At 43.8% G+C, this 19,651-nt stretch overlaps 1 protein-coding gene across 1 annotated transcript in view; it reads right to left on the bottom strand.

Moving 5' to 3' along the window:
- Positions 1 to 10,650, bottom strand: part of PAIP2 (poly(A) binding protein interacting protein 2) — a 31,175-nt gene extending 20,525 nt beyond the window's left edge. The window contains exon 1 of the mRNA XM_007517541.3: positions 10,494 to 10,650. The gene's annotated coding sequence lies outside the window, so the exon portion shown is untranslated. The remainder of the gene's footprint in view (positions 1 to 10,493) is intronic.
- Between the last annotated feature and the right edge of the window lie 9,001 nt (positions 10,651 to 19,651).

The raw sequence follows: 19,651 nt of genomic DNA, 5'->3' as shown, positions 1-19,651 counted from the left end.
TCTTTCTCTCTTCCCCTCTGTCTTCCCCTCCTCTCTCCATTTCTCTCTGTCCTATCTAACAATGACGACATCAACAACAACAATAACTACAACAATAGCAACAAAAGGGAAAATCAAAAATAAATAAATAAATAAAGGGGGGGAGTCGGGCGGTAGCGTAGCGGGCTAAGCGCACGTGGCCCAAAGTGCAATCATGGGCATTAAGGATCCGTGTTTGAGCCCCCAGCTCTCCACCTACAGGGGAGTCACTTCACAAGCGGTGAAGCAGGTCTGCAGGTGTTTATCTTTCTCTCCCCGTCTTCCTCTCCTCTCTCCATTTCTCTCTGTCCTATCCAACAATGACAGCATCAATAACAACAATAACTACAATAAAAAAACAAGGGCAACAAAAGGGAATTTTAAAAAAGCAAACAAACAAAAAACAAGAGGGGGGGGGGGAAAGGGCAGGGCTGCCATGAGTGGTGAACTCCTTCTACAGGCACCAAACCGCAACAATAACCCAGGTGGCAATTTAAAAAGAAACCAAGCCATTTTAATGTCTATAACAGCACAACTGCCCCACCTTTTTTAAAAGGAAATACTGCACATATAATCTTCACATAAACTTTATTAATTTATTGATTGACTGATTGCCTCCAAGCTTATCACTGGGGCTTGGTGCCTGCACCACAAATCCACTGCTCCAGGAGGCCAGCATCTCCTATTTTGTAGCCCTTGTTGGATAGGACAGAGAGAAATCCAGAGAGGAGAGAAAGACACCTGCAGACCTGCTTCACTGCTTGTGAAGCAACCCCCCTGAGAACCCACATCCCTGCGCTTTGCTCCATGTGTGCTTAACCCGATGGGCTACCACCCGACCCCCTATTTTTTTTTATTCAGAGTACATCTCTGCTCTGGCTATTGGTGATGAAACAGGACCATATAATCTGTGCTAATGCTATCTCGCCAGTTCATATAAACTTTAGAATCATTCTGTCAACAGCAGTATGACTAGAGTTTAATTTTTTAAAATATATATTTACTTATTACCTTTTGTTGCCCTTGTTTTATTGTTGTAGTTATTACTGTTGTCGTCGTCGTTGGATAGGACAGAGAGAAATGGAGACAGGAGGGGAAGACAGAGGGGGAGAGAAAGACAGACACCTGCAGACCTGCTTCACCGCTTGTGAAGTGACTCCCCTGCAGGTAGGGAGCCGGTGGCTCGAACCGGGATCCTTACACCCATCCTTGCGCTTTGCACCACGTGCACTTAACCCACTGCGCTACCGCCCGACTCCCTAGAGTTTAATTTTTCAATTAAAATTTTTCAATTTGAGCACACCTGATTGAGCGTAATGCACAAGGATCTGGGTTCAAGCACTCAGTCTCCACGTGCAGCGGTAAGCTTCACAAGCAGTGAAGCAGTGCTGCAGGTGTCTCCCTGTCTCTCCCCTTCCTTTACAATTTGTCTCTATCCAATATACAAGTAAAAAAAAGTAATAAAAATTTCCCTTTTATGACTTTTTTAAAATTTTGATTTTATTTTCCGTAGTCAAGATTTTCACCGAGTCTTGTTTCTGCACAAATCCACTGAGCCCCAGGACTCTAGGGAATATGTGCATCCTACTAGGTGAGTTATTTCCTGGCTCGTTAGGTTGGTAATTTTAAATAAAGCCTATGCTAAGGCTGATTGTTTATTTCCTTGCAATTGTTTTTAAAACATTGGAACAAATGATTTAAGGTCTTTTATCAGCAATTGTGGACTAGATTATCTGTACTGGCCCTTCCACTAAAAACTGAAAATGGGGGGCAAGGCAATGGTGCACCCAGTAAGCATGCGTAATATTATGTGCAAGAACCGGGCTCCAGCCCATTCTCCACCTACAGTGGGGACACTTCACAAGTGAAGTAGGTCTGCAGTTGTCTTTCTCTCCTTCTCTGTCTCCCTCCCCTCTTGACTCCACTCTTCCTATCAAATAAAATTAAAACAAAAAAAAAAAAAAAAGAAAGAAAAAAATGGCTTCTAGGAGCAGTAGATTAATTGTGCTGGCACTGAGCACCAGTAATAACCCTGGTGACAATAAAAAAAAATTCAAAAACAAATAAAATAAAAGACTGAAAATATGGGGGTCGGGTGGTAGTGCAGTGAATTAAGCACACATGGTACGAAGCTCAAGGACCATCTTAAGGATCCCGGTTCCAGCCCCCGGCTCCCCACTTGCAGGGGGGTTGCTTTAAGGGCAGTGAAGCAGATCTGCAAGTGTCTATCTTTCTCTTCTTCTATCTTCCCCTCCTTTCTCCATTTCTCTCTGTACTATCCAACAACAACAACAGCAATAACAACAATAATAACAAAAACGATTTAAACATCATGTTAAAGTAGAATAAGTCAGAAACTGAAGGATTAAATATATGATGATCTCACTCTCTGGCAGAAGTTGAAAAACAAGATGAGAAGAGAAAACACAAGTAGAACCTGAACTGGAGTTGGTGTACTGGACCAACTGGGGTGCGTGGGGAGGAGAATACAGGTCCAAAAAGGATGACAGAGGACCTAGTGGGGGTTGTATTGTTATATGGAAAACTGAGAAATGTTATGCATGTAAAAATTATTGTATTTATTATATTAATGTAAAACATTAATTCCCCAATAAAGAAATTAAAAAAAATAGAGTGGGCGTAGATAGCATAATGGTTATACAAAGAGACTCCTGTGCCTGAGGGTCAATCCCAGCTTCAATCCCCCCCCGCACCACCAGAGCTGCTGAGCTCTGGTAAAAAATGGAAAAAACAAAAACAAACAACAACAACAAAAAAAAGGAAGGGCAACAAAAGGAAAAAAATAGCCTCCAAGAGCAGTGGATTCATCCAAGCCCAGCAATAAACCTGAAGGCAAAAAAAAAACAAGAAAAAAAAAAAACCATGAAAATGTTTAAATATATTATGAAACAAGCTCTTACAAGCACTAGTAAAAATGGCAATCCAGGAACTTTAAAGCACTGATACTACCTTAATATCTATCTATAGGCTTCATCTGTTATATTTCTTCAGGTTGGTTGCTTGGTTTCATGTGGAAAAAGGTACAGAAGTCAATGTGGGCAAATGAACAAGAGATTATCCCCACTCTAAGCTGGGACCCTAAGGACCTATAAGCTCAGGGCAAGGGTGAATGAAAAGTAGCCAAGAGGCCTGGCTACTTTTATAACCTGGTGCACCTGGTTATAATACTAAAGGGCCTAGGTTTAATCCCCAGCACCACTATAAACCAAGTCTGAGCAGTGTCTGGTAAAAATAAAGAGAGTAACCTGTACTCTTCCCCAAGCAAAGCAAGGAAAGCGGTGGGAGGGGCAGAAATTGTGACTATGGTGTTCCTCCTGTAGACAGAAATAGGGCAGAGGGAAGGGGACGCGCTGCAGTGGCACGCCCAGGTGAGCATACACATCACCATGCACAAGGACCCGGGTTTGAGTCTCCCCTCCCCACCTGCAGTGGAGAATCTTCACAAGTGGTGAAGCAGGTCTGCAGGTGTCTCTCCCTGTCTCTTCTCAATTTCTCTCTGGACTATCAAATAAAATAGAAGGGGGTAGGAGAATAGTTACCAGCAGTGGTGGGTTAGCAGTACTGGCAACAAGCCCCAGAGATATCACTGGTGGCAATGAATGGAAGGAAGGAAGGAAGGAAGGAAGGAAGGAAGGAAGGAAGGAAGGAAGGAAGGAAGGAAAGAAAAATAGGGCTGGAAAAAGCTTAATGGCTATGCAAAAACTTTCATGCCATGGCACCAAACGTCCCAGATTTAATACTAGCACCACCACATGCCAGAGCTGAGCAGTATGCTGGTAAATTAATAGATAAAATTAAATAAATTAAATTCTAGTACTCAGGAGGTCCAAAATAACCCCAGTCCTTCATCATGAACTCAGTATGAAGTGACCTTGAACTTAAGTGTTCCCAGTGTCATGCTTTGATAAGACATGTAAAATTCCTATGGAGAAAATCATCTTCATTCTAGACCTTATAGATCTCCACAAATTACTTCTTTGTTTTTAATTTTCCCACTACCAGGGTTATTGCTGGGGCTCAGTGCCTATACTAGGAATTCCAGTGGCCATCTTCTCTTCCTTTTTTTTTTTTTCTTTCCTCTTTTATTTGGTAGCACAAAGATTTGGTTAGGTTAGAGCAGTTTTTCCCTTTATCTTTACCAAGCTCCCCCCCTCCCCCCCTCCCCAGTTAAAAAGGGAGAAGTATAGCCACAGAGACAGCTTGCCCTAGTGCTGTGGGAGCCAGGAGGTTGAATCTAGGTCACATATGGCAAAGCAGATGTGTTCCTAGGTGAGCTATCTTGCTGGCCCCAAAGCAGTTTTTGTCTTATGAATGTGCCCTGGCACTTTCAAACTAGTGTCTTCAGCTGTTGTAACCCCCTCAAATTCCTCTTACACATATTAATTTCCAGAGTGTCTTTTTTTTTTTTTTTAATACTGCTTCTGAAAATTTAAAATATGGGGCTGGTGAGATAGCACCTGATAGAGCACCTGCCTTGCAGAACTCACCAATGAGGTTAGGCCCCAGGTATAACACATGGAATCCTATGGTACTGGGGCTAGCATCTCTTACATACAAAAACCTCTCATCTATCTATCTATCTATATATATTTTTCCCCCCATTAGTCTGACTTCACAAACACCACTTTTTGTTTTATTGTGCTCTGTCAAGTTCTACCCCCTGTGGGGGGGAAGCTTCACAAAAAGTGGAGCAGTGCTGCAGGTGTTTCCCCCATCACACAAAACATTCATTTCTCTCCATCTATTGAGGGGGAAAAAGGAAAAAACAAAGGCTCCTGAGAATGGTGGAATCACTGTGCAGGCACCAAGTACCAAAGATAACTCTACTGGGAAAAAAGAAAATTCTGTCTTTCCCACTCAGAAATTTGTGAGACGCACTAAATGAATCTGATACTGCCAAGCATTATACTGCTGCGGGTATACAAAGTAGCCATTAAAAACATGGGCTCAGGAAAAGGGCTTTGTAGCTGTATGACGCCATGTACAAGTTATTTAATCTCAGTGTCTCAGTTGTTCTATATGTAAAATGAGTAATAACTGTACCTTGGTAGATTTACCTTTCTGGGTGGTAATTAAACACTTAAAGCTACTAAAAGTTGCTAGAGAGGCTGAAAGGTAGCTAGCTCACCAAGCAGAACCTATGCCACCCAAGTTTGAGTCCTAACATGACATGGAGATGCCATCACACTGGGGAGGAGAGGAGCAACAGTACTGTGGTCCTTCATTCAGAATCAAAGTTGGTCTGGAAGGGATGGAATCATGTATGTGTGAAGCTTTGGCCCAGCTGTAGGGCACCAGGTTAAGGGCACAGTGTGTGTGTGAAACCTCAAAGCCACAAAAATAGAAGTTGCTAGAGAAAGATATAAGGTAAAAATCATAGATCTAAACATCCATAGAAGAAAAACAATACTAAGGGGGAAAAAAAAAAATCCCAAAGATGTTAACTATCTTGTCCAGTGTAGTCTAATGTGATAGCTCCAGTGTAGGATAGCTCAGTAATGCCTATTACTTCTGATAAAAACTGAAAGAACAGAAACACTCTGGGACCCAGGTTCAATCCCAACCACCATCATAAACTAGAGATGAGCAGCACTTACTCTGATAAAAAACAAAGACCTGGGGGACCAGGAGGTGGTGCACCTGGTAAGCACACACATTACAGTGTAAAAGGACCAGAGTTCAAGCCCCTGGTTATGTACATGCAGGGGGAAAGCTTCACAAGTGAAATAGAGCTACAGTGTCTGTCTCTTCCTCTCTATCTTCTCCCCTCTCAATTTCTGTCTCTACCCAATAAATTCTTTTTATTGTTGTAGTTATTATTGTTGTTATTGATGTCATTGTTGTTGGGCAGGACAGAGAGAAATGGAGAGAGGAGGGGAAGACAGAGAGGGGGAGAGAAAGATAGACATCTACAGACCTGCTTCACAGCTTGTGAAGTGACTCTCCTGCAGGTGGGGAGCCAGGGCTCAAACTGGGATCCTTACTTCAATCCTTGCACTTTGCACCTGCTGTGCTACAGCCTGACTCCCCCAATAAAATTTTTTTTTAAATCTTAAAAAAAAAAAGCCTTATTTAAGCCTGGCCTCCAATACACTGAAGCTTAGGTGCTATGGTCTCTTTGTCTCTGATTCTATCTGAAAATGTCATCCTGGAGCATTGAAGTCCCTGAGATGATCCCCACAGACCTCCCCGAAATGCAGATGTAATTTAAACCTCTAAATCATTCAAAGTGGCTTATGGCATAATTTAATTAAAAATACAATAAGAAAATTAATTCTCTCTGGGCAGATGACCTCACCACTCTGTCCTGAAATCCCAGCTCTCCAAAGCCCTGCCCCACTAAGGAAAGACAGAAACAGGCTGGGAGTATGGATCAACCTGCCGAAGTCCATGTCCAGCGGAAAATCAATTACAGAAGCCAGACCTCACACGTTCTGCACCCTGTAATGATCCTGGGTCCATACTCCCAGAGGGATAAAGAATAGGGAAGCTATCAGGGGATGGGATGGAATACAGAGTTCTGGTGGTGGGAATTGTGTGGGGTTGTACCCTTCTTATCCAACAGATTTGTCGATAATAATTAAATCAATAAAAAAAAAATTAACTCTTGGGAGTCGGGCGGCAGTGCAGCGGGTTAAGCACACGTGGTGCAAAGCACAAGGACCAGAGGAAGGATACCGGTTCGAGCCCCCGGCTCCCCACCTGCAGGGGAGTCACTTCACAAAGTGGTCTAGCAGGTCTGCAGGCGTCTGTCTTTCTCTTCCCTTCTGTCTTCCCCTCCTCTCTCCATTTCTCTCTGCCCTATACAATAACAACAAGATCAATCGTAACTATAACAATAAAACAACAAAAGCAACAAAAGGGAATATTTAAAAAAAAAAAAAAGCTCTTCAGCTTCATTACTCGGGTGAGACCTTTCCTTTAATAGTACACTCTAATTTCATCTCAGGTAGTTCACTTTCTAACAAAGTCCCATAACCTAGACATACACCAGTTTCTGTGAGAGAGAGCTTATGTGCACACGTATCCATAAACTACTGCAAAATATATACCTGAAAGCAGGATTACACTAGAGTTTGCAGTGAGTACCTCCGTAACACTTCCTCTCCACTATTCCAAGCTTGGGATCCATGATTGCTCAACAAATTGTTTGGCTTCATATGTTAACTCTCTTTTCAATCACCAGGTTCCAGATGCCACCAGGATGCTGGCTAGGCTTCCCTGGATTGAAGACCCCACCAATGTGTCCTGGAGCTCAGCTTCCCCAGAGACACACCCTACTAGGGAAAGAGAGAGGCAGACTGGGGGTATGGACCGACCAGTCAACGCCCATGTTCAGCGGGGAAGCAATTACAGAAGCCAGACCTTCTACCTTCTGCAACCCTCAACGACCCTGGGTCCATGCTCCCAGAGGGATAGAGAATGGGAAAGCTACCATGGGAGGGGGTGGGTTATGGGAATTGGGTGTTGGGAATTGTGTGGAGTTGTACCCCCCCCACCTTATGCTTTTGTTCACTAATCCTTTCTTAAATAAAAAATTAAAAAAAAAAAAACATCCAAAAAAAAAAAAAAAGCTTTAAAAAATTAACTGTTGGGGCCAGGTGGTAGTGCAGTGGGTTAAGCACACATGGTGAGAAGCACAAGGTCTGGCATAAGGATCCTGGTTCGAGCCCCCGACTCCCCACTTGCAGGAGGGTAAATTCATGAAAGGTGAAGCAAGTATGCAGGTGTCTTTCTCTCCTCTCAATTTCTCTGTCCTATCCAACAACAGAGACAACAACAATAACTGCAACAAGACACAAGGGCAACAAAATGGGGAAAAAATGGCCTCCAGGAGTAGTGGATTCGTAGTGCACGCACCGAGCCCCAGCAATAACCCTGGAGGCAAATAATAATTATTAATTCTTTAGTTACAGTAGGCACATTTTAAATGCTCAACAGGCACACACTGACAGTCCTGCTGTTCTAAACAATGAGGAAAAAAATGTTTAAAAATTGAGTTACTAAGGTTTTTAGGCTGTCTCAAATGCGAATATTAATACACTTGTACTCTACAACAGGAAGGTCCAAATCACAAAGGCAGTTAACATGGACAACTTCCACTGTGGGGTAGGTTCAAATCCCAGATATGCCACTACCCATCTACAGGGCCCTGAATATGTCACTAAATCAGAAGAATGCAGTATAATGGCCAAAAGTACATAAATCCTAGACTACTTTGATTTGAATTCCAGCTTTTACTAACACTGGGCAAGTTACTTCAGATCTCTCACTTGTTATTTTCATTATACAGCAATATTTACCTTAAGAGACACTGAAAATTAAGTACTTGTCAAATCACTTAGAACAATGCCTGGCATTACTCAGTGTTATGGAAGCATTTGTCAAATAAAAATAATCTCCAAAGCATCTATTTCCTTAATTTCAAAACGGACAAGATAAAACCTGCTCTCCCTTTCTTCAGAGGTTGTTATGAATATGGAAACAGTTTGTAAATTATATAACACCAAAAAAACACTAAAGGTAATTTGATTACACGGAGGGGGCAGGGAATCTTATTTGCCAAATTCTGTATTTATATCCCATGAAATTGCTGTACTGAGGACATTTTATGTTTATATTTTCACTTAAACAAGAACAACCTCCTTTAATTATCAAGGGGTAAACCTGAATATGTGTAGCGCTTAAATGAAGGGAAAACAACTTAAACCTACTTTCTCCAAGAGGATGGAAATTACCTACCTGGGCCCAGGAGGCAGCACAGTAGTGTTGGACCCTCAAGCATGAGGTCCGAAATTTGATCCCCAGTAACATATACCAGAGTGATGTTCTAGTTCTCTCATTAATAAATCTTTTGTTTCCTACTTCGATTTGAGTCCTTATGGAGAAGCATAATGTAAAATACCAAAGCTCTCAAGCCTTTGGCCATTAGTAAGTCTCCAGTCCCTAACACCTATCCATTAATCAGAAGGCTGGGGACACAACATAATGGTTCTGCAAAAGACTCTCATGCCTGAGACTCCGAGGCCCCAGGTTCAATCCTCCGCCACCACCATAACCCAGTGCTCAGGTAAATATAAAAAATAAAATTTAAAAAATAAGGGAGATAGTAATTTTTAGAAAATCGTCTATTTGTTAAAGACACCTATTTTCGGGGGGAAAAAGTTTTAAGTTTATAGTAGGTAGCGTAAACTAACCGCAAGTATGCTTTCACAAAACAGGAATGAGACATAAGACAACAAACTGAGAATTTCATTAAAAATCCTTAAGAACATTTTCACTTCTTTGCAAACATAAAGTGCAACGATGAAATCGCAAAATGTTTTTTAATGAAAATGCCAACCAACACTTGATTATCAGCTCAAATGCAATTTGTGAAGCGTCAAGCCACCCGGATACAAGGCAAGATTCAGCGACAACTTGCAAAACTCGAGGATGTGTCTTCTATTGTAACGAATGTCAAACAACGTCAGCAGTTAGACCTTCTCCACAGCAAAACTGGAAGCCAAATTCATCCTCGAGTTTGAGGCTTCTGTTGAGTTGACAGAGCTGCAAAATCGGGGATGACAACAACAAAAGGAAGCAGAAAAGCTCCCCCCACCCCGCTCCACCCCCCTGCGCGCCCCCAAGGGCTGCTTCAACTTGGTCCAACTTTAGTGTTCTGGCATCTGTTTTGTGCTGGGGATGTGATGCTGTGCAAGTGTGAGTTGGATGGACCTTGAATTCACCTGGCCTAAACTAAACCCCTCCTGCAGGTGGGTTCCCCTGAACCGCAAAGGTTCTTCTACTCCCACCGTGGGATGCAATGTAACCGAAAACACCGGGCGGCGGAAGACCAAGCGGCGGGAGCGAGGGGGCGGGGAGGGGGGTGATGACAGGCCAGGCCAGGCCGCAGACGGCTGCAGGCGCTGCCCCCCGACGCCGCCCTCCAGGCTGCCCGCAGCCCCTCTCCCCACCCGGGCGCGGAGCACGCAGGCGCGGCGCGTAGGGGCTCAGCGTGGCGACGCGCAGGCGTGAAGTGGGGAGAAACAATGAGCTTTGTTGCTGAGGCGGCCGCGGGGGGCAGGGGAAAAGGGTCCCCGAGGGTGTAAAGGAAAAGAATGGGGGGAGGGGGGCGCGAGAAGTGCTATCCCGGCAACCCCCGCGCGCACCGAGGACCCGGATAGAAAGCTGCTGCGAGATCCAAATCATAAATAATAGTAACAATGAGGTGGGGAGTGGGGGGAAGAGGAAAGGCGACGGCCATTTCTCAGAGCGCGAAGAGTCGACGGCGGGCCGAGCTCATCGCTTAGACTCGGCTGAAAGAGGCAAAGGGACAACGAAGGCCATTCGGGGCTTGGCGGCCAACAACCCGAGGGACCCTCCTAGGCCCCTCTGCCATCGCCGAGGTGCTGTCCCTCGACCGCCGGGGCCACAGCACCCTTCTCGCCGCTCTGCCCGAGGGAAGCCCTCACCCAGTTGCACGGCAGCGGGGTCGGCAGCCAACGAATCCGGTCGGCCTCCGCGGATCTCCACAGGCAGCGCCGCTCCCCGCTCGACGCGCGCTTTGCCCGCCGCCTCCCTTCTCCAGTCCAAACAAACACCCAGCCCGGAAGTGACTTCACTTCCGCCGCCGGCGGCCCCGCCCCCTCGTTCTGTCGGCGCTGCCCTCCGAGACCACTAGAGAGCGCGCGAGAACTTGAGCCCCCGCTCCCCCCAGGCCTCCCAGAACCGCCACCTCTGCAAGCTGACCAGCCTTCTCTGCACACTCCAAGGAGGTCTCCGAGCAGCACCGGGGAAGTCTGGTAGTTGTTCTTTCTGGGAGATCAGGTTGGGGCGGGACTAGACTCCCTATTCTCCGCCCATCCATCGAGAATAATGGATGCAATGAGTCGAGGACCTAGAGACTGAAAAAAACCCTGAAAAGGATACACAAGTGGAGCCTTGACTCTTAAAAAGGTTACCGTATAGTTATTATGCCAAAAGACATGTCTGAGGCCACCAGAGGTCCCAGGTTCAATGCCCTGCACTATCATAAACCAGAGCTGAGCTGTGCTCTGGTAGAAAGAATTTTGACGTACATAACATTGCTCAAGGCTGGGAGACAACATAATGGTTATGCGAAAGACTTCCAAGCGTGAGGCTCCAAGGTCCCAAGTACAATGTCCAGCACCACCAAAATCCATAAAACATAAACAGAGCACTTTCCCTCTGATCTCTCATTGAAGTAAATAAAATATTTAAAAATAATAACAGTCCACTCACAGACCCATACACACAAAGTGTATGCCATTAGTGGCAAACACCCAGACAGATCCGGAGATCCTGACAAACAACAAACTCAGAAAGATATTCAGATACATTATTTACACATCTACAAGCACCTACACTCAGACATGTTCAGACACACATACACTTATAAAAATGAGACATTTACACACAGATGCAAATAATGAATACATGGTTCCCAGGCAGCCTGTGAACGCTTTGCGGATAAGGGAGGAAATACTGTCTAGATAAAAGGGTGAGACTTTGGAGTCCAATAATTTTCTCCTTCATGATTCTGCATGCACTGACTGTCCTCTGACCCCAGATATCAAATCACTTCTCCTCCTCCCTTCCCTCCCCCTCCCTCCTCTTCTTTCTTTCTTCCTTCCTTCCTTCCTTTGGAGTGCTGCTCAGCTCTGTCCTATAGTGGTTCTGGGGTTAGAGCTTAGGCCCTCTGGGGCTCAGGCATTAAAGTCTGTTACATACTTCATTGTGCTATCTTCCTATCCCCCACATGATATTTTTATGCACACTTGCTTACTGTCCTCAATGCTAACCCCCAATACACGTCTTAAGCAATTTTCTAAATTTTAAACTACTTTATTTATTTATTATTGAGGATAGGAGGACAGAGAGAAAGAGCCAGACATCAGTCTGGTACTTGTGCTGTCGGAGATTGAACTCAGGACCCCATACTTGAGAGTCCAATGCTTTATCCACTGCACCACCTCCTGGACCACTTTTTTTTTTTTTGCCTCCGGGGTTATTGCTGGAGCTCAGTGCCTGCACCACAAATCCACTGCTCCTGGAGGCTTTCCCCTCCTTTTGTTGCCATTATTGTTTTATCACTGTTGTGGTCATTATTATTCTTATCACTGATGTCATTGTTGTTGGATAGGACAGAGAGAAATGGAGAAAGGAGGAATAGACAGAGAGGGGGAGAGAAAGACACCTACAGACCTGCTTCACCGCCTGTATATCGACTCCCTTGCAGGTGGGGAGCCAGAGGCTGGAACAGGAATCCTTACACTGGTCCTTGCACATCATGCCATGTGCACTTAACCCACTGTGCTACTGCCCAACAACCCTGGACCACCATTTTAAGCAATATTAATCAAGGTACAACGTATTTTTTTTTTAAGACTGGATGTTTGTATGGCCTGGGAGGCAATGTAGTGGATAAAGTGTCAGACCGTCAAGCATGAGGTCCTACATTTCATCTCGGGGACTTCAAGTGCCAGAATAATACTCCGGTTCTCTATCTCTAAATTATTGTAATTGGATGTTTGAATATGTATACCTGTATTTGAAGGGAAATACACAAATATAGTTAAAATCTCTCTGGAGAAGACAATGAGGGACTGAAATTTAAGATTTTTTACTCTTTGATAATATTTAAACCTCCTAAAAACCACATCTAATGTTATTAAACCAACAAATATTAAAAGTTCTCCCAGTGCCAAAGATTGTATTCAAGACGGTTACACTTTATTCCTTTTTAAAAAATATTTATTTATTCATTTTCCCTTTTTGTTGCCCTTGTTGTTTTGTTGTTGTTATTGATGTTGTTGTTGTTGGATAGGACAGAGAAATGGAGAGAGGAGGGGAGACAGAAAGGGGGAGAGAAAGACAGACACCTGCAGACCTGCTTCACCGCCTGTGAAGCGACTCCCCTGCAGGTGGGGAGCCGGGGCTCAAACCAGGATCCTTATGCGGGTCCTTGCGCTTTGCGCCACCTGGGCTTAACCCCTGTGCTACCGCCCGACTCCCTCCTTTTTTTTTAATTAGATAGAGACAGAGAGAAGCCAAAGAGGAAGAGGGAAGTAGGGGAGAGGGAGATAGGGAGAGAAACAGAGAGAAACCTCCCTGCAGGTGTGGACCTGCGGTTTGAACCCAAGTCTTTGGGTGTTACAGGATGTGCACTCAACCAGCTGCACCACTGCCGGACCCCAAGTGGGTTACTCTTTAGGACCATTTTATTCACTGAAAGTTCACTTGAAAGCATGAGGTTCTGACTTAGAGCCCTACTGCACACTCCCTCCTCTCCTCCCTCTTCTAAGTAAACACACACACACACACACACACACACACACACACTAAAAGACAGGCTGAAGATAACTGATTATGCAAAAGACTTCTCCCCCACCCACCTAAAGCTCTGGGGCCCTAGATTGAATCCCCAGCACCACCATCATAAACCAGAGCTGAGCAGTGCTCTGGTCTCTCACTCATTAAAAATTAAAGTTTAAAACAACAAAGAGAAGGGAACTTCAGGGGCCAGGTGGTGGCAGCCTAGTTGAACTCACATGCTACAATGCGCAAGGACCTGAGTTCAAGGCCCTGGTCCCCACCTACAGACCAATGAAGCAGGTCTGCAGGTGTCTTTTTTCTTAATTTTTTATATTTATTTCCTTTTGTTGTCCTTGTTGTTTTATTGTAGTTATCATTGTTGTTATTGACGTCATCATTGCTGGATAGGACAGAGAGAAATGGAGAGAGGAGGGGAAAACAGAGGGGGAGAGAAAGATAGACACCTGCAGACCTGCTTTACCGCTTGTAAAGTGACTCCCCTGCAGGTGGGGAGCCAGGGCCTAGAACCGGGATCTTTGCGGGTCCTTGTGCTTTGCACTACCTGCACTTAACCCGCGGCACTACTGCCTGACTCCCTGCAGGTGTCTGTCTGTCTCCTCCTGGCCTCTCAATTTCTGACTGTCTCTATCCAATAAGTAAATAAGGATAATAAAACATTTTTTAAAAAAAGAAAAGGGAACTACTCCCTTATTATGTCAAAAATTATTGACATGGAGGAGAAGATAAAGCATAAAGTTTGTGCAGACTAATACCCGAGGCTTCGAGGTCCCAGGTTCAATCCCCCACACCACCATAAACCAGAGCTGAGCAGCACACAGTTAAAATATAAATAAATAAGGGAGTCAGGCAATAGCACAACGGGTTAAATGCACGTGGCACAAAGCGCAAGGACCAGTGTAAGGATCCCGGTTCGAGCCCCTGGCTCCCCACCTGTAGGGGAATCTCTTCACAGGTGGTGAAGCAGGTCTGCAGGTGTCTGTCTTTCTCTCCCCCTCTCTGTCTTCCCCTCCTCTCTTCATTTCTCTCTGTCCTAACAACGACGACATCAACAACAACAACAATAATAACTACTACAACAATAAAAAACAAGGGCAACAAAAAAGGGAAAATAAACTATAAATAAATAAATAAATACAAGATAAAAATGTAAAAATATATATAAATAAATAAAGCCGGGAGCTAGCATAATGCTATGCAAAATAATTCTCATAGCTGATGCACCAAAGTCCCAAATTCAGTCCCCAGCACCATCATAAGCCAGAGCTGAGCAGTGCTCTGGTAAAACAACAAGAACAGAGTCGGGCAGTAGCGCTGCATGTTAAGCGCACGTGGCACGAAGTGCAAGGACCGGCTGAAGGATCCGGGTTGGAGCCCCTGGCTTCCCACCTGTAGGGAAGTCGCTTCACAGGTGGTGAAGCAGGTCTGCAGGTGTCTTTCTCTCCCTTTCTGTCTTCCCCTCCTTTCTCCATTTCTCTCTGTCCTATCTAACAACGATGACATCAATAACAACAACAATAACTACAATAAAAAACAAAAGGGAAAATAAATAAATATAAAAAAAGAATAAAGTCAATCAAAGGTTTGAAAAAAAAAAAAACAACAACCAAAAACATAAAAGAGCTTGTTTGGGAGCAGGATGAACGGTGGTGCACCCAACAGAGCATGGATATTAGTGTATAAAGTCTCAGGTTCATGGCCCCCACCTCCTGTCCCATCCTGTCCTATCTGCAGGGGAAAGTTTCACAAGTTGTGAAACAGTGCTGCAGGACTCTTTTTTTCTCCCTTTCTTTCCTTCTTCCCTCTCAATTTCTATGTGTCTATACCTAAAAATAAATAAAACACTAATTTTCTCTTTCTCTTTTGCCTCTAGGGTTATCACTGGGGTTCAGCGCCAAGACTACAAATCCACTGCCCATGGTGGCCATATTTTTACATTTTATTGGATAGGACAGAGAGAAATTGAGAGGGCCACACAACATCCTTTCAGCTGTGATGCTTAACCGAGCAGATACTGTCCCTTTCTCCTTACTGAACACTCTCATATAGAGTGAAAATGGATTTACTTCTCAACTGCTTATATCGTTTAACTCTCCATCACAGTTAATCAACTGGTGTGTGTGTGTGTGTGTGTGTGTGTGTGTGTGTGTGTGTGTGTGTGTGTGTGTGTGTGTGTAAGGAAAATAACTTACAAAACAATTTTCTCTGTTTGAAGTCTCACATTTATTGGAAAAAACTAACCTGATACATTATGTATTATTAAGCTTAAGTGTACTCGATTCCTGAATTCTAAACCATGCATGATGCTCCCTGCCTTTTTTCCAAGGAGAGAATGTTCACTATTATCTAAAGGAAAAGCCCATGCATAGGTGCTAGGTGGCACTGCTTTAGTTTTTTATAGTAATTCCAGGGCGTGGGCTAATGACTTATATAGTACAGTTGCTTACACATGGGGACAGTTTTTAATCTCTACATGTCTGCAGAGCACTCTCATCCTTGATTTTGGTCATTTTCCATCATCATGCACCTGGACCTCCAGGTCGTCTGCACTGCTAGCTTCTCCCTCCTTCCCCAGAGTCCTTTGCTTTGGTACTTACTATACACCCTACTCGGTCCAAGCTTTGCTTTGCATTTTCTCTGTCCCCCCTTGTTTTGAAAGTTCCACCTGTAAGTGAGAGCATTGTTATTTGCTGGTTTTTTTTTTAATAATCTCAATTTCTAAATATTAGAATTTTCAGAAGTGTTTTCTCTATATGGAGATGAGCAGCAGATTCTGCAAAACTAACTTAGATAAAAATTGTGTCTCTCGGCTGGGAATATGAATCGACCTACCAACGCCCATGTTCAGCAGGGAAGCAATTACAGAACCCAAACCTTCCACCTTCTGCATCCCACAATGATCTTGAGTCCATACTCCCAGAGGGTTAAAGAATAGGAAAGCTATCGGGGAAGGGATGGGATACGGAGGTCTGGTGGTGGGAACTGTGCGAAGTTGTACCCCTCTTATCCTATGGTTTTGTCAATGTTTCCTTTTTTATAAATAAAAAAGAATTTAAAAAAAGAATTTGAGAGGGGAGGGGGAGACAGAGAGGGAGAGAGACAGAGAAATACCTGCAGGCCTACTTCACCTTTCGTGAAGCAACCCCCTGCAGGTGGGGAGTCCGGGGCAAGAACCAAGATCCTTCCATGAATCCTTGTGCTTTGTACTATATGCGCTTAACCTGGTGAGCCACCTCCTGGCTCCCTCTTTTTAAAAATTTTATTTATTTTCCCTTTTGTTGCTCTTGTTTTTCATTGTTGTTGTTATTGCTGTCGTCTTTGTTAGATAGGAGAGAAAGAAATGGAGAGAGGAGGGGCAGACAGAGGGGGAGAGAAAGATAGACACCTGCAGACCTGCTTCACTGCCTGTAAAGCGAACCCCCTGTAGGTGGGAATCCTTCTACTGGTCCTTGCACTTTGCGCTACATGCGCTTAACCCACTGCACTATCGCCTGACTCCCTAAAAATGTTTTAAAACATTTTTAAAAATGTTTTACCAGACCACTGTTCAGCTCTGTCTTATGGTGGTGTGGGGGTTTGAACCTGGAACTTTGGAACCTCAGCCATGAAAGTCTGTTTGCATAACCATTATGCTATCTACCCTCTGCCCAAAACATTTTTTTAAAACTTATTTATGTGGTCTGGGAGAAGGCACACTGGATAAAGCATTGGACTCTCAAGCACGGAGTCCTGTCCGATTCCCCACAGCACACGTACTAGTGTGATGTCTGGTTCTTTCTCTCTTTCCTCCTATCTTTCTCACTGATAAATAATTAAAATCTTCTAAAATATGAAAATAAAATTATTGGGAGTCGGGCGGTAGTGCAGCGGGTTAAACACAGGTGGCGCAAAGCCCAAGGGCCGGCTTAAGGATCCCGGTTCGAGCCCCCAGCTCCCCACCTGCAGGGGAGTCGCTTCACAGGCAGTGAAGCAGGTCTGCAGGTGTCTATCTTTCTCTCCCCCTCTGTCTTCCCGACCTCTCTCCATTTCTCTCTGTCCTATCTAACAACAATGACAAGAATAACAACAACAATAACTACAACAATAATGAAAAACAACAAGGGCAACAAAAGGGAAAAAAAAAACTATTGGACAGAGACAGAAATTGAGAGGGTGGGGGTAGATAGCATAATGCTCATGGAAAGAGACTCTCATGCCTGATGCTCCAAAGTCCCAGATTTGATCCCCTCATCACTGTAAACCAGAGATAAACCAGAGCTGATGAGTGTTCTGGTAAAATAAATAAATAAAATAAAGGATGAATAAATAAAGAGATCTACAGAATTAGAGAGAGTCAGAAATTGAGAGGGGGAGATAGGGAGAGAGATGGGGGAGTAACTGCTGCAAAAGCAGGTGGGTCTTCTGTGCTCAAATTGTAGAGAGAAAGAGACAAACAAAACGACTACAAAACAAAACAGAAAGAATTAAAATAGGTGCTCTGGGATATGGCACAATAGAGAAAGCATTGGAATCTAAAGCATGAGATCCTGAGTTCAATCCCCAGCAGCACATGTACCAGAGTGATGTCTAGTTCATTCTCCCTCTCTCTCACTCTCTCTCTCCATATCTTTCTCATTAATAAAATTTAAAAAATCTTAAAAAACATTTATAAAAAGAATTAAAATAGATGTTTAGGCAATGGCACACTGGATTAAGAACACAGTACCATGCAGAAGGACCTGTGAGCCCTCGCACCTCACCTGTTGGGAAATTCACAAGCAATGAAACAGGTCTGCAGAAGTCTTTCTCTCTCCCTCTCTAGCTCCCCCTCCCTTAACAATTTCTCTTTGTCTTATTCAATAAAACAATAATAATAAAGAGAAAGGAAAACTAAATGTTTCAATAACCTGTCATTGTCCTGGACACTCTTAAATTTTAGTCCTGTGTTATAGCAGCAAACCACTTGATTGGTAATATCAAGAACTATTTGGGTGGTCTGGGAGGTGGCACAGTAGATAAAGCATTGGACTCTCAAGTGTGAGGTCCCAAGTTCACTCCCTAGCTGCACATGTATCTGGTTCTTTCTCTCTCTCCTCCTTGCTCATGGATAAATAAATAAAATCTTTTTTTAAAAAAAGGGAAATATTTGGGGTGGGGTAGGTAGCATAATGGTTATGCAAACAGACTCTCATGTCTGAGGTTTCAAAGTCCCAGATTCAATCCTCTGCACCACCATAAACCAGAATTGAGCAGTGCTCTGGAAAAAGAAGAGGAAGAGGTGGAGGAGGAGGAAGAAAGAAATATTTGATTGACCTGCTTTATTTAAATCCATTTGAAAATGTGTATTACCCCAAAGGAGTCAGGCTATCAAGTCTAAGCTCATAGTGATTTGAGAAAGCTTGATGGGTCCAGAGTAGAGTACTTCCTTGGTATTCTTTTGATAGTCTTCCTTTGAAGGACTGTCCATTTGCAAAATGGAATTCATAATATACTTTTATTGTGCTGATTTGAGAATGGAATATATATTCTCAGAAGGTAAGGGTTAATAAGAGTTTGCCATGACTGGCAAATAGCACAACTGGTAGAGCACTGGACCTGTGTGCCTGAAGTTCCTGCCTCAGTGCCCATTACCATATGTATCAGAGTGGTGGTCTGTTTTGTCTTTCCCCCTTTCTCTATCTCATGTGAAATTCTTTCATGTATAACAAATAAAAATAAACCTTAAAAAAAAGTTTGCCGGGAGTCGGGCTGTAGCACAGCGGGTTAAGCGCAGGTGGCGCAAAGCACAAGGACCGGCATAAGGATCCCGGTTCGAACCCCGGTTCCTCACCTGCAGGGGAGTCGCTTCACAGGCGGTGAAGCAGGTCTGCAGGTGTCTATCTTTCTCTCCCCTCTCTGTCTTCCCCTCCTCTGTCCATTTCTCTCTGTCCTATCCAACAATGACAACAACAATAATAACTACAACAATAAAACAACAAGGGCAACAAAAGGGAATAAATAAAATAAAAAATTAAAAAAAAAGTTTGCCAATGAGAGAAAACAGTGAGACTACTGGGCTCCAGAGTTTAAGACTAATAAATCAATTCATCTATTTTGTTTAAGTAATAAGGAATTAAGGGGCCAGGTGGTGGTGCACCTGGTTAAGTACAGACACTACAGTGTGCAAGGACCCGGATTCAAGCCCCTTGGTCCCCACATGCAAGGGGAAAGATTCACAAGTGATGAAATAGAGCTGCAGATGTCTCTCTGTTTCTCTCCCCATCTCCCCCCTAAATTTCTGTCTCTATCCAATAATAAA

This window comes from Erinaceus europaeus, chromosome 2, assembly GCF_950295315.1.
Source record: "Erinaceus europaeus chromosome 2, mEriEur2.1, whole genome shotgun sequence".
NCBI classification, from domain to species: Eukaryota; Metazoa; Chordata; class Mammalia; order Eulipotyphla; family Erinaceidae; genus Erinaceus; species Erinaceus europaeus.
Note: the sequence above shows the minus strand (reverse complement) of the source record. Positions and strands in the feature narration are given on the sequence as shown.